The 14,331-nt window shown below is 39.8% G+C and overlaps 1 protein-coding gene across 2 annotated transcripts in view; it reads left to right on the top strand.

Moving 5' to 3' along the window:
- Window positions 1-1,854: 1,854 nt before the first annotated feature.
- Window positions 1,855-14,331, top strand: part of arid3a (AT-rich interaction domain 3A) — a 61,255-nt gene continuing 48,778 nt past the window's right edge. The window contains exon 1 of one of the 2 annotated variants that reach the window (XM_089001223.1): window positions 1,855-2,219. The gene's annotated coding sequence lies outside the window, so the exon portion shown is untranslated. The remainder of the gene's footprint in view (window positions 2,220-14,331) is intronic. The other variant, XM_089001222.1, reaches the window with a different exon arrangement.

Below are 14,331 nucleotides of genomic sequence, written 5' to 3'. Positions count from 1 at the left end.
TCAAATCTATGATGCAAATTATGTTTTCCTCAGCTTTTTATCATCATCTATGAAAAGGCAAGTCAGCATGGTTTCATGTACATGTAAACAACTGTTGCAGAGTCATTTTAAATGTTTTCCAACAAACCTCCCATTGGTCACAGTATTTTTAAAATGGATAAAAAAACATTGTCCTAGGTGAAAACTGTGTCTTTGTTGAAATGCAGTTCCACATTACGCACAAATAGAAGATATTTTATAAGTTGTAAAATTTTTAAAGAAGAAATTTGTTGAATTTGCAGCAATGAAATGTTTTATTTTGCAGGTATCAAGTGCAATTTCAATGAAATGACATTTTAAAATATCTTATTTGAGGGGAAAATTTGCAAGTCTCACGTCCATTGAACTTGATTTTTGGCAGCATTAACCCTTGAGTTTATTTATATGATGTTCAAACATTTTCCCGAAACGTTTTTTTTTTTATCTCAACATAGCTTTGACACTGTCTATATAGATATTTATAGTATAATAAATAATAATATTTCCTCATATATCTATATATATATATATATTGGAAGGTAAAGGTGACAGTCGTGCCTGTGGTGGTCGGAGCACTTGGGGCAGTGACCCCCAAACTCGACGAGTGGTTGCAACAGATCCCGGGAACAACATCGGATATCTCGGTCCAGAAAAGCGCAGTGCTGGGAACAGCACGGATACTGCGCAGAACCCTCAAGCTTCCTGGCCTCTGGTAGAGGACCCGAGCTGAAATGGGGACAGACACCACCCATGGTGGGTGAGACAAGGATTTTTATATATATATAAAATCTATTGATATAATCTATTGATAAAATCTATTGATATAATCTATTGATGATATAAAAATAAAAAAACTTGTAAAATACAATGTAGTTACAAGGTGTTAATGTCATTAGTAGAGCACGGTGTCATTTTTAACTGCCTTGTAAATGACAACTTTTGATACAAAATAATTGCATATAGTAAGTACAGTTGATATTTTTCAGGATGGTACATTTGAAATGTTAAAGAGGCATACAGAGTTTCCAGTCAGAAAGTAACGCAAACTACAGTCCAACCACCTCAGCCTCTTGTAATACCTTACTCTGTAAACAAATACAGTGCAGTTCCTTCTGTGTGTCTACCAATTCGCTTTTGGCAGTTTGTCAAAATTATTGTATAATTTACTGAAAGCTGTTTGCGGTATTTTTGTATTTAAATGTCATTAAATCTGTTCTTATTTACACAAAAGGTAAGCACTGAGATATTTTGCATTTTATTCCCAATATGTAATGAGTATGACATGACAGTTTAAACCCAGCCATGATTTTAATGAATAACCTAGAAAAAATGTGCAAACATCAAAATCCACTTTTGCTCTTGTCATAATTACTACAGCCACATTTCAAATGAGAAGTTACATAATAAGATTAACAGTAATTGGCTTGAACAGTGAACACAATGAGCACTGTGACATATTTAGTCAACAAATAAAGTCTGTTTGTTTTCTGTGTCATACCATGAACAATTACAACAAAATAACCACAGAGTGTGTTCATATGCAGTTTACACCATACTACTTTTCATTGTGAAGAGTCAAATTAAACGTACTCTATTCATAAACAGTAAACTTGTACAAGCTATACGCAATATTGCCAAAGTTTTTCCTATGTGATGTCGTCACTTGAATCGACTTTTGATTTATTTTCATGAATCTAAGTGAGAGTAATGACTACACTGTGTATGGAGGTGGAGTACTCCCCCTTCTGCCACCAGTGCATTTAGCAGCAATACGCCCCCCGCCCCTCGCAAGGGGGTGGAGGTGATGACTGAGGGGTTGGCCCCTGCTGATTCAGAGGTTAGGAATTTGCATTTGATTGCTGTTTGTCAACCAATGGCCTGAGTGTGCAAGCAGGAGACTATTCCACACGCCTACGTGTGTGTCTATACGTGTGCGTGTGCGTGTATCAACGATCCGGGCTCTCACATCGACACCCAATCTCCGAAAACACAATTACACGCCAAAGCTGAAGGTCGCAGTTGATACCATGCAGTCACATGCAACGAGTTTACTTGTAGCAGATAAACACAGGATTCACCGCTCTTCTTTTTGTTTGGGGAGCTTTTTTTACCCCCTGTGTGTCATTTAGAGGAGTCAGGGAAAAATCAGGAATGCTTCTTCCGGTCCCAAAGAGTGAAAAAAACGAGCGGAAGTCGGAGTGGTAAGTTTAATACAGTATTTTCCTCCCCGCGTTCCATACCGTTATATTCGTACAATAGTCTGTGTCTTTCCATAGCGCCTCGTTATTTGGTCATTCTTTCGCTCGCTGAATTTTATTTTCATCAATACGTTATCCGACGGCTTGATCGATAATCAATCGCATGGGCGGCGGATGGAGCCACTGCCATATGTCACCTCGCCATGAAGATTTCCACCTACGCCGAAGGTCGCACTATTTAATGAAAAAAAAAAGTAGTGTTAACGACATTTTGAACCCGTGTCCATCTTGAACCGTCTTTCAGTTAAAATTTTAAAGAATATGTCTTATCGCCGATTCGCTCATCTCTGTTATTCACGCTCAGTCAAGCATTGCCAGCAAATATTTTCCAAACCATATTATCCTGGTTTAACATCTAAATTGTCCTGCAACCACGTCTTGGCTCCTAACAGTTTTAACAATCCGATTATTAACATAATTATCCGGTAAGCTACAGGCTGAATAACGGATAAACAAACTGCTCATTGTAGCGGATTCGGGGGTAAAGTGCCTCATTAAATTTGTTTTCGCGTTGAGTTTTGTCTGCTCGAAACAAAAACGCACTAATTGAGAGTTGCTGACTTTTACAAACGTCGTGTGCCATAAAATTGTGCAACCCAAATCCCCCCTCCACTGCTACTTGATATAAAAACCACCCCATGTTGCAACGACCACACTTTGTTTTTTAGGGTTACTATAATGACAGGATTTTTTTCAACGTCACAAAATGCAACACTGAAATGTATTAGCCCTGGCTTCCAAAAAATGTCATCATAAATTAATGGACAGAAGGTATTTAGTATCTGTGACTTCTTGATAAAATAGTCAGACGTTGTCAAGAATTACAGTAATAATGTCACAGTTTGGTTTCAAGTGAAAAGCACTGGTGAAGATTTTGGGACCAGGTGATTGTTTTTAGAATTGTTATGCTAAAATTAGATTTGATTGTAGGAAAAGTAGTGTTGTCGGCTTGGCGCCTGTGGATGACTGTAAAGATTTCATGTTTTCAAAGCAAGTCACTTGTTACATTCACTTGCATTTGGCTTGTGAGTAGCATGACACTTTTTTCAGTGGGAGTCGTGGAGGGGCACAGGAAACTGGTCTTGTGTAGATATTTGTCTCAGCCCTCAAAAGTATAAACAAGTAACCTTCAAGTCTGATGTACTTGAAAATGCAAGTCTTGCCAATGTTTCCTGTACCTATTGTAAACTGTTAATATATTGTCAGACCGCAGTGTTAATGTTTCAAACAATGTATTCAAAATGACCAAAATCATCTGACAATTATGGTGTAATAATTTGCTAACTGACTTGCATTTTGTGGATTTCATTTGACAGGAACAGGGTTATGACATATCCTCGGCATTATGAAACGGACATTTTTAGACATACAGTTTGTGCCACAAATAATAAAAGTCAGAATAAGGGGGAAGGGTCAGGGAGTTCCAACATTGTCACTTTTTTACATTCATTCTATTTTCTTATCTTTAGTGCTTAACTCATTCACTGCCAGACGATGTCCAAAAAATGTCCACTCCAGTGCCAGTGTTTTTGTCATTGTCACTTGAATTCCAAGACTCACAGAATATTGAGTTTTAGGATGACATAAACATTCAATACAGCATTTAAAACTTTAAACTCTCTTCTTTCATCTGAAAAAAAGTTAATCCCTAAATTATATGGGTCTGGAGTTATATGAACTTGAAATGAAGGCGGCTGACCATAATCCAATGCAATACATACATATTGGTTTATATAGCGCTTTACCAACAGCTGAACCTGGAACAAAGCGCAAACATGGAAAAAAGGGAAATGCTTCCCCCTTGTGGAAAATAAAAAAAAACATTGCCAGAGTCCATGGCCAACACTTTATCGGCACCCAAGCTTGAAAAGCCAAAACCCAAACAAATTTGGAATGGCGCTTTACGTCATCTTTCAATTCCCGACTAAATTAGTGAATGGCAGTGAATGAGTTAAACATTTACCAACAAATGTACACACAGTGTACATCTTACATATACTGTACCACCCACCCACTGGTGTCCAATCACCTTCGAGATTTGCCTTGAAGTTGCCACTCTAATCTGTTTGGTCCAATCTTGCATATGGTTGCGTTCCTGTCAGTACCAGTAAATTCTTAGATTTTCTGTATAAATCTAACAAATCTATTTTTTTTCGAAAACGAGTTAGATGTAAAGTAGGTTTTGCTTGCCCGTCACCCAGTACAGCGTGGGTGGTTTAGAAAATGCAAGGAGAGAAGGAGGCAATGCGACTTTTGTGATGTGCCACGCAATGGTTGAGTGTCTGTGACCAAATGGCTCTTTGATTTAATCTATTGATTAATTAGGATCATTGAAAGCTTTTAATATTTAACATTGCACCGGATGCCTTCTTGCCACATTAAGTACAAGCCGGGTTTATCCTTTGCAAATGTTTTGACGTAATGGGGGAATGTGCTTCATACTGTACGTCGGCATGAGTGGTGCACAGAGAGTGAAGTGTTATTTCTAATTAGTTATACTGCTGTGTTCTTTGTGGTGTGTATCTGCACACTGTTGTTTGAGTTGCTTATTTCCCAGGAGTGCATTTACGTTGCCTTCCTCCTCAATATTTCAAAAGCTCCCCGTGGCCTCTTCTCTTCAAAGCTCACATTTGGATTGGTCCTGCATTTAATCCGACTAAGGTCCACCTTTGGAATGAATCTTAACACCCTGTTGCTTGCCCACTCGGTTTAATGCATGCAGTAGTTTCTCTGTGGCAGCCATGACAGATTTCTAATCTCAACTGGAGGCTGTTTGAGAAAGCATCAAGTTTAATATGCAAACATGTTGCTCCGTGAGGCGAGTGAGTGGCAGATTCGCCCTTGTGAATTTGTTGGCGTCTGTGAATAAATGACTCAAAGACATGTGCGGACTAGACAAACTGGTCTGACATCTGTGCACTCTTTTATTATCAAACTCTTATCGTTCGCGAGACTGACTGTTATGTTGTCACGGCATTCAAATATCCCTTCAAGGTTTGCTAAGGGTGTGGGCCAAAAATTTGCGCTTAAATGTTCCATTAATCACCCTCCTGTGTGTGTCGAACTGGATTGTAATTCAGTCAATGTGAGTTAGCCCCACAGTTATTTGGTCTGTTTGTGTGTGCGCACGCCCTAAAGAATACAGAAGCGGCTTGGCAACCGTTCATGTGCTCTTGTGCCAAAAGCTACTTTTCTGAAGGGCCTGTGTAGCACGTGGAGCCTGTAACCGTGTTATCGTGCCAAAAAGCACAAGTTACTTCACTACTTGGGCTGGAGCCACGAGGGAATCCCTGACCGTGACGTAGGCAAAGGAAGGGCCTTTTGCAGTGCTGGGATGCCCCGTAGTTTTGCAAGTGAGCTACTAGAACAGTTATAGGGCTTGTTTTCAGTCCGTGTGTGACATCGGGATCTGCTACAGATCTTATCCTCGTGGATGCTAGCATGCATCCGCATCCTCAACATGCTGGTGTGTCTTTCAAACATATTACATTGGCATTTTATTGTATGAAAGACCTGGCACATTGCCCAATATATCAAATGAATGTTCCTCCGGTTTAAGCTGACTTGGTGCGTACTTCGCACAAGTATGTCCTGGCATATGGTGTGCAATACAGTGATACCTCGGTTTACGAACCCCTTGGCTTACGAACTTTTCGGTTTACGAACGTTAAATTTGGCTTACAAACTTTTTTCAGGATACACACGGAGTGGCCTCAATGAGTGATGTGTCGTTCGCAAACGAGCCTGTTCTTCTAACAGCAAAATGGCAGCCGACTGTTTTTGTCCTCTATTCCTCGGCCCAGTCTTCGGTTAAAGTCTCGTGATTGATCAAGAACGCAGTAGTGTGGGGTGGGGGTTATAGACAGAGAGAGAGTGAGGCCATTAAACCTGAAAGAAACAGGCAGACGACAGAGAGAGAATGAGCAAATGGATAGAAAACAGTGAAATTTGGATTCGTTTCAACTTTGTTCAAAGGCAGAGTGTAGACTATAAGGTTAAAATATCTCATCAATCAGGCTCCACAAACAACCCGCACAAGCCATCTGTACACTTGATGCAAAAACATATCAACCGAGCTAAACAGAACACAATTTATGAGGAACTAGATACAATTATCACAGAGAAAGCACCTACAAGGGATCATTCCTCACAATGGTGAAAGAAGAAGGTTACGTTCCTCATCAAGTGTTTAATGCTGAGGAAAACGGCCACTCCATTCCATCAAGCCATAAACGACCATCACAAAGATAAATAAAATTACTTTATTATACTGTACAATTTATTTCTTTAATTATAATACCATAGCACATTTATTATAGGTAAAATAAGGTATATTTTGTGTAGTTTTAAGGCTTAGAAAATTAGAAAGTAGAAAATTATGTTTTATGAGGACCTGGGAACAAATAATTCTCATTTACATGGTTTCCTATGGGAAATTAATTTTTGGGATGCACATTTTTTGCCTTACATACTCTGTCTGGGAATCAATTAAGTTCATAAGCCAAGGTATCACTGTATTTCATTTTATTCAGATTTTTATTTTGGGCCTACCAGTACCAGCGCCTTGTCATACCATGTACAACCTGGTTGAAAAGTTTTCTTCAGACGTCATCTGTACTTCTTTGAAGGTGTCAGACGTTTCGCTCCTCATCTGAAGAGCTTTGTCAGCAAACTGAAGTACAGCCTGGTACGATAAGGTGCTGTTTCTCGTCCTGTCCAGCCAATGCTACATTGATTCATTGTCGCTAAGATTGTTTTTAAATGACATTGTCAATAATGACTACAGTATTTTCCGGTGCATAAGGCGCACCCAGAAGCCTTTATTTTCTTGAAAAGATAACCCTGCGCCTTATATGCAGATGCCTTATACATGAAGTCATCTTCTCTGTTGCGGAGAATGGTAGCAATGGTTGACTTAGCATAGCCCTACTGGGCCACTAAATCACACAAACGCACACCTCGTTTGTGTTTTTCACTCGTCTCCTTCTTCTTATCGACAGTGATTTTGTTTTGTGTCTTCTTCGGCTGAACACAAGCCTGTGGTGCGGTCTTTTTCGGCCCCATAATCGCAAAATTATCTGCAAATAGCTCCTTAGAGGCGATCGACGTGTGAATTCAGAGAGAGGGGGTGTGGAAAGGTGTGCCGGCTGGAGCGCTGTTCAGTCATGTGCTTCCGCCGAAGATCCGAAGATCACTCCGCCAGAGCCGAAGATCACCCCGCCAGCCGTGGTGGGTGTGTATCGTGAAAAGTAGTGTGTATTCCAAGGTTTAATTTTCATAAATTTGACGTTCGTAAACCGAAAAGTTCGTAAGGTAAGGTGTTCGTTAGCCGAGGTCTCACTGTTTTTATATATATTTGCAAACCTTTTTTCTTATAGTCCGGTGCCCCTTATATATGGAAAACCTTTGAAAATACACTATTCATTGGAGGTGCGCCTTATCCTCCGGTGTGCCTCATACATCGGAAAATACGGTTATTACATGGTCATATCACAGGTGTCAAAGTCAAGGCCCGGGGTCCAAATCTGTCCCACCCCATCATTTTATTCGGCCCCCGAAAGCAAATAAGGTATGTCAAGTGCCATGATGCTTGCTAAATTTGAACCCAAATTTCAAATTGGCCTATGTGAACCACAATAACAGTCATTATTATTGACTTCACATTTGATAGTTATTTATTTAAAAATTATGAATTAATGTGTTGTACCTTTTATTTGGAAAACTGTTATATACAGTAAAGTCTCGTTATATCGATATTGTTTATATTGATAATACTGCTTATTACGACACTATTTTCATTTCCTGTGCACATTTCTAGTCTTTTTATGTATGATTAGTTCCGTTTAGTACGAGTCGTGGTTTTTACGATAATCCGGTTACTACGGTGCTCTTTTTCATCTCCCGCCGGCCATTTTGCTATGTTCACATCGAAGAAGATACTTAAGGTGAATCGATATTTGCTTAGGGGTTTCTATACAGTACCACCATTATCGGTCGCTGTATCGGTCGCGCCGTTGGTCGACTTGGTCACGTGACGTGGTCACGTGACTTGGTTATGTGACCAGCTCCCGTGTAGCAGATGCCATTTTCATTTTCACACGCCAGCTCGTGTGTATCATACGCTGATGAATTCCTTATATGGAGCTTGGATGCCCTCTTCTGGCGGCTTTTAGGTGCAACACGGTTCTCAGACCAAACATGTACAGTCATTCTAGTCAGGCACTCTCTCGAACCCCGTTGTCGGGTTCTCCCAAGCCCAGTCTCGTCACCAGCTTCCGTGCTGTGACCTGTCTTACCGAGCACAATAAAAAAGCGTAGCAGAGCTAAAATACAGTACAGTTGTTTGACACCAATTTCAACCATGAAGAAACGTTTATGATTCCCCATGGAATCATAATGTGAATTATGATATCCGAACAACGTACAAGGCGATCGTGGCTGTGGAGGACAATCAAACAAGCATATCCTTCATCGCGAAAGAGTTTGACGTGCCGTGCAGCCAAATACTTCATCAATGTAAGTAATGTAAACGTTGCAGTTTTGGTTTTTCATTCATGTATTTAATTGTGTAGCATTCAGATATCTTTATCGCTTGCAACAATGAATGTTTTTTTCTTGGTTTCGTGTGAATAGAACGTGAGGATTTTGCATTGGTTGCATTTTTGAAAGGAAATAGTCAATAAAAAGTGTGAAGACGTTTTTATTTTTTGCACAAGTTTATTTTTCACTTCACTACTGTACAAAAAGCATGTTATTTACGCAATCCATGAACCCAATGATAAAATGACATGCCATATCAAAGATACCCCGTTTACGTGTTGCCCCCCCACCCCCCCCTTTAATGCAGTTCGGCGCAGGACGGATATATCGACAGTACAGTTATATAGACAGCAATTCATGGTCAAAGTGTGTGCGTGTGTGTGGATATTTTTTGATTTTTTGCAACAATACATCATATGAATGTGCCTAAACAGAAGTGTGGATCAAAAGTGCGCGATCACACAAATTATAAGAACAAGTAATTGCACGGTTAAATCCTTTTTGTCTCTGTGTGCAGAAGAAACTACAGCATAACTGGGCCAGTGATCATCATTTACCCGTTTGGTTCTGGATGTCTCCATGTTGTCAACATAAATCTCTTAAGTGCGTGCCTTTTATGCAAACAAAAGCCCGCCGCACAGTACACACACACACAAAAAAAAATCACTCGGCAGATAAACCCAACAAGTAAATCCAGTTCAGGGTGTTCATGCCATTCCAAAAGAAGTTGAACCCCCTCACACGCCATCCCCACCTCCCTGCCCCTCTCACGCAGACATTCTATCATCATAGCGTCTCGGGTAACTAAAGCAATGTGTCGCCTATGCGAGCTACGACATGCAGGTTCTAAATCTCTTTTAATGGCAGCAGCTTTTTTAACGCAGGAGTAATTAACATGCCTTTTACTCGCAACATACAATTGCCATTGTGAAAGAATTGGAGGAATTCCGAGCCCAAGTTGCTGGACACATTTTATCCCACAATGCATTACATTTTATCCCACAATGCATTGGATATTTCAGTAATAATATCTCCCCACTGAAGCTATTCTTTTTTTTTTCAAATCAGCTTCGGAATCATCTTTATTGGCCAAGTATGTAGAACACACAAGGAATTTGTCTCCGGTAGAACACGCTTCACTAGTATCATCTAAAACAAAGGCATAACAAATAACTATGGGGGACACGAATAATACATTTCATTTATAAGTGCATTTCAAAACTCTCAAGGTCACTTTACAGTCACTGGATAAGTTTTTTCTGTGGGTGAGTAGCAGCAGCCACACGCGCCAGCGTTCATTCAACCCGGAAGTAACTCAAATAGATAGAAAGCTAGGAGGCGAAACGTCCGAAACCTTCACTTTTGTACAGATGACGGCTGAAGAAACCTTCTCATCAACAGACAATACATGTAATTTCTTCTTCTTCTTTTTCTTTTCATTCTTCCTTCTTTTTCTTCATCTTCTTCTTGGTTTCACTCACTTGCACTTCATATTGAAGAAAGTGTCGTCATTTTGAAAATCACAATAAAGGCTAATCTAATCTAATTTCTGAGGGAAAGTGGTACTTCTCAGGAATAACTGTGAGAACCAAACCGTGATGGAAGAACACAGGGTTTATTCGATGACTGCTGTGTAGAAATAATAATAATAATAATGATAATGATTATGATAATAATACATTTTATTTTAAGTGCCTTTCAAAGCTATCATGGACACTTTACAGTCGCAGACAAGCATAGATATTATATTAAGTAAAATACAATTACAAATAGAATACAATAAATATAATACAATTATAAATAGAAACAAGAGATAAAGCTACACAGAAAATGCAATTTTAAATAGGTCATTTTAAAAATAAATTTTAAATGTCATAGCACCTCCTGTAGCAGGCCATGCTTCTTCAGCAGCCTCAGGAAGCACATCCTATGTTGGGCCTTTCTCAGGATAGAGTTAGTGGTGACTTCCCACTTCACGTCCTGGGAGATTGTGATTCCCAGGAAGTGGGAGCATTGGAACATGAGCTTTGTTGTGTTGGTTTAGAGAGTGACGATTAATGAAGAAAAGTGGATAAACAGACACAGAATTGCCCAACATCAAATGTCACATTTTGATTCGTGCCTGCGTGTGATGGCCATCGTCGCCCCCCCAGAGTTGAGTGTATCGCTTCGCTCGAGCTGTAGTCCGGCTCATTTCTGCTTCCTCTCAGAATGAAGCCAATGTTTAGGTTCTCAACAAGGCGCGGTCAATATCTGCCATTGCAGCAGTCAACATTAACGGCAGAACATTTCAGCTGAATCGGCAGAACATTTTGTTTCGCATTTATCAGATGACACTCCTTTTGTTTCATGTGCTTGCCTCAGGAGCTGATTACAACGTTTGCCTCCTCTATTATAAATATTGCATGCGCAAATGAGAGCTTAAATCATTCTTTTCAAGAGAGGGAAATGTTGACAAACTTTTGGAAGGCAATAGTCAGCGGTGTGTACGTTTGTCCAAAGCTAAACGGCAGCCAAACATTAACATACTTTATTTGTTCCATCTGCACCAGCTCGTGGGTATCAAATGGCGCTCATTTGATGATCGTGAATAGTATTATTTTGGTTTTGATAGCTAAATTTCAATGTATTCAAGTTGGTTCTTATCAGATTCTTGATTTGATTCCTTTTTAACTCGAGTGTCCACTCCAGTGCCTTGGGTTTTGTCATTTTCACTCAAATTGCATGACCCACAGAATATTGAGTGACTAGCCATTAATGTGATGAGCCAATCATAGTTTGCAAAAACTCTGATGTTTCCAGCCCCTTCCAGCAGGCCTTGGGTTGCCAACTCCAACTCTGATTGGTTAAACCGACAGTTTCATCAACATTGATTTTTTTTATGATCCAGGGCGTGCAGAACTGATTGTGAAGGCGTCCAGGTAGATTTCTGACCCCGGTAACAAATAATGGCTGAAATGTGATTGGTTAAATGCATAAATATGAAAACACATGTCTGGAAGCAGCGAAACAAGGGGAAAAATAATGAAAGGAAGCGGGAAGATTATTATTATTATTATTATTATTATTATTATTATTATCATTATCATTATCATTAGCTTGCATTCCACTGTGTAAGATACACAGTTAGCTGTCAAGCTGGCTGTTAGCGATCTATCTGGCTGGCTATCTAGTTACCTAGCTCGCTATCTATAAGCTGTCTGGCTGGCTATATATTGGCTATGTAGCTGGCTATTAGCTATCTATATCTATCTGGCGAGCTATCTAGCTGGCTAGCTATTAGCTATATATTAGCTGGCTTTCTGTCTATTTGAGTTACTTCCGGGTTGAGTGAACGCTGGCGCGTGTTCTATCTGTTAGCTGTCTGGCTTGCTAGTAACTATCTATCTGGCTGGCTATCTAGCTACCTAGCTAGCTATCTATTTGCTATCCATTAGCTGTCTGGCTGGCTATGGCATAGCTGTCTAGCTGGCTATTAGCTATCTATATCTATCGGGCGAGCTATTAGCTATATATTAGCTAGCTTTCTATCTATTTGAGTTAGTTCCTGGTTGAGTGAACGCTGGCGTGTGTGGCTGCCGCTGCTCACAAGTAGGAAAACGTGTCCTATGACTGTGAAGTGACTGTGAAATCAAATGTATGATTATTTTTTATAATTTGTAATTTTTTTAATAAAAATTCATGAACAAATTATAATTCACATTAGTCTGTCAGTCAGATATTTTTAGGCCACCAGAGAAGCAAAATTGCTTTCACTGATGTCTTCTGTCATCTTATTTCCCTGCCCCGAAGTGGATCGGGATTAATTTTGCTGTCTGTCCGTTTAATTTATAAAATAGCTGAGGCTAATCAGATTTGGCTCACTGTGTTGTCATGAGCTCACTGGAAGAGGTCAGTGGAAAGTGCGTGACCAGCCTGTGCGACACTTCCTCAATGATCTTGTTGTTGGTGCCGCTGAACTCAATGGAGCCTGTGTTTTTGCCATGCGAGCTAATACTGCAAGGAATGTGAGCGAATGATGCCTAATCAAGAACAGAACTACTGACCGACTTCTTGTGTCCATGTTGTTTTTGTCACCATATTTGAGGATCATTCGTCGCTACTGTTTGCCACTTAGTAGTTTTTTTTTTACATACATACAACTTGTCGAACCGATAACGTGGCATCCACGTTTCAAACCGAAAGGACAACCGACACCATTCTTTTTGTTTCCTAACTGACATCAGAAAAATGTTTTATAGCATCTAAAATACCCAAAACACGCAGGCTGATATTTTTAGTCAAATGCAAAGCACCAATGAAAATGACTTAAAGTATCCCAAAACTACTTCAAAATGACCTCGGAGATGCCAAGTTTCGTGACGACACGACAGGACGTCTTGCCTTGCTCTAGAATGAAAAAAGTTATGAATATGATTCAAATAGTTCTGAAGAGGAAAGCATAAATGTTTGCAAACGGTTAAAGAAGTCCTCCCGTATCAATTCATGCCGTCAGGACTCCAATGTAGCGTCCCAGAAAATGCACAAGCTCCGTTGGAAATGGGCTCATTGGTCTGCTGGGAATTTGTGTCAACTGGTTTCAAATAGTAGTCTTGGTGCAACACACAACGATTCACCATTGCGTTATTTATGTGTTTTCCTTCTTATTTCACCATCAACACGGATCAACCTGAAGTTTTCAGACCAAACAAAGTACCCACAATGCATTGTGTGTCGCTTTCTCGGTCAGGGGCGTTCCAGACGTGACGTCACGTCAGGCATCGTCATCAACTCGAAAACAAGACTTCCGAAATATTCAGCGCGAGTCTTAAAACTGGAATCTTTGCAAAATACGCTCAATAGAAGTCATTTGAAGTGATTTTATTATTGACTGACAGTGAATGAGTTAAAATGTTTTTTACTTGTTCAACTCCAAATTTACACAGGGAGGGAAAGGGAGGGTGATTATGTAGTACAGTGAGACCTCAACTTACGAACTTAATTGGTTCCCAGACAGAGTGTGTAAGGCGAAAAGTGTGTATCTCAAAAAAAAATTCCCATCGGAAACCATTAAAATGGGAATAATCAGTTCCCAGGTTTCCATAAAATATACTTTTCAACTAAATAAGCCTTCCATATGGACTGTTGGTAACTTGCTGTTCGGTCGTGTGCTTCCGCCGAAGATCACTCCGTCAGCCGTGGTGGTTGTGTATTATGAAAATAGTGCTTATTATAAGGTTTAATTTTCAGAAATTTGACATTTGTAAGACAAAAAGTTTGTAAGATAAGGTGTTTGTAAGTTGAGGTCTCGCTGTATATAATGAGAGACCGGCTTTTACCCATTTTCGTTTTTTGGTGACTTTCGCCAAAGGGAAGAGTTCAAACCTGTAAACTCAGAAGAGATTAGAGTCAAAAGGGCATTTGTGTACACAACCCACCAGTTATTTGGATTCTGGTTTATTATCTTTATCGATATTTCCTCCGACTTCCCCTAATGCTAAAATGTACTTTTTGATTACTTTAAGGGCAGCACAGC

Source organism: Hippocampus bargibanti, linkage group LG07, assembly GCF_051943395.1.
Source record: "Hippocampus bargibanti isolate YZ-2025 linkage group LG07, ASM5194339v1, whole genome shotgun sequence".
Lineage (NCBI taxonomy): Eukaryota > Metazoa > Chordata > Actinopteri > Syngnathiformes > Syngnathidae > Hippocampus > Hippocampus bargibanti.
This window is presented reverse-complemented; position numbering and strand designations above follow the sequence as displayed.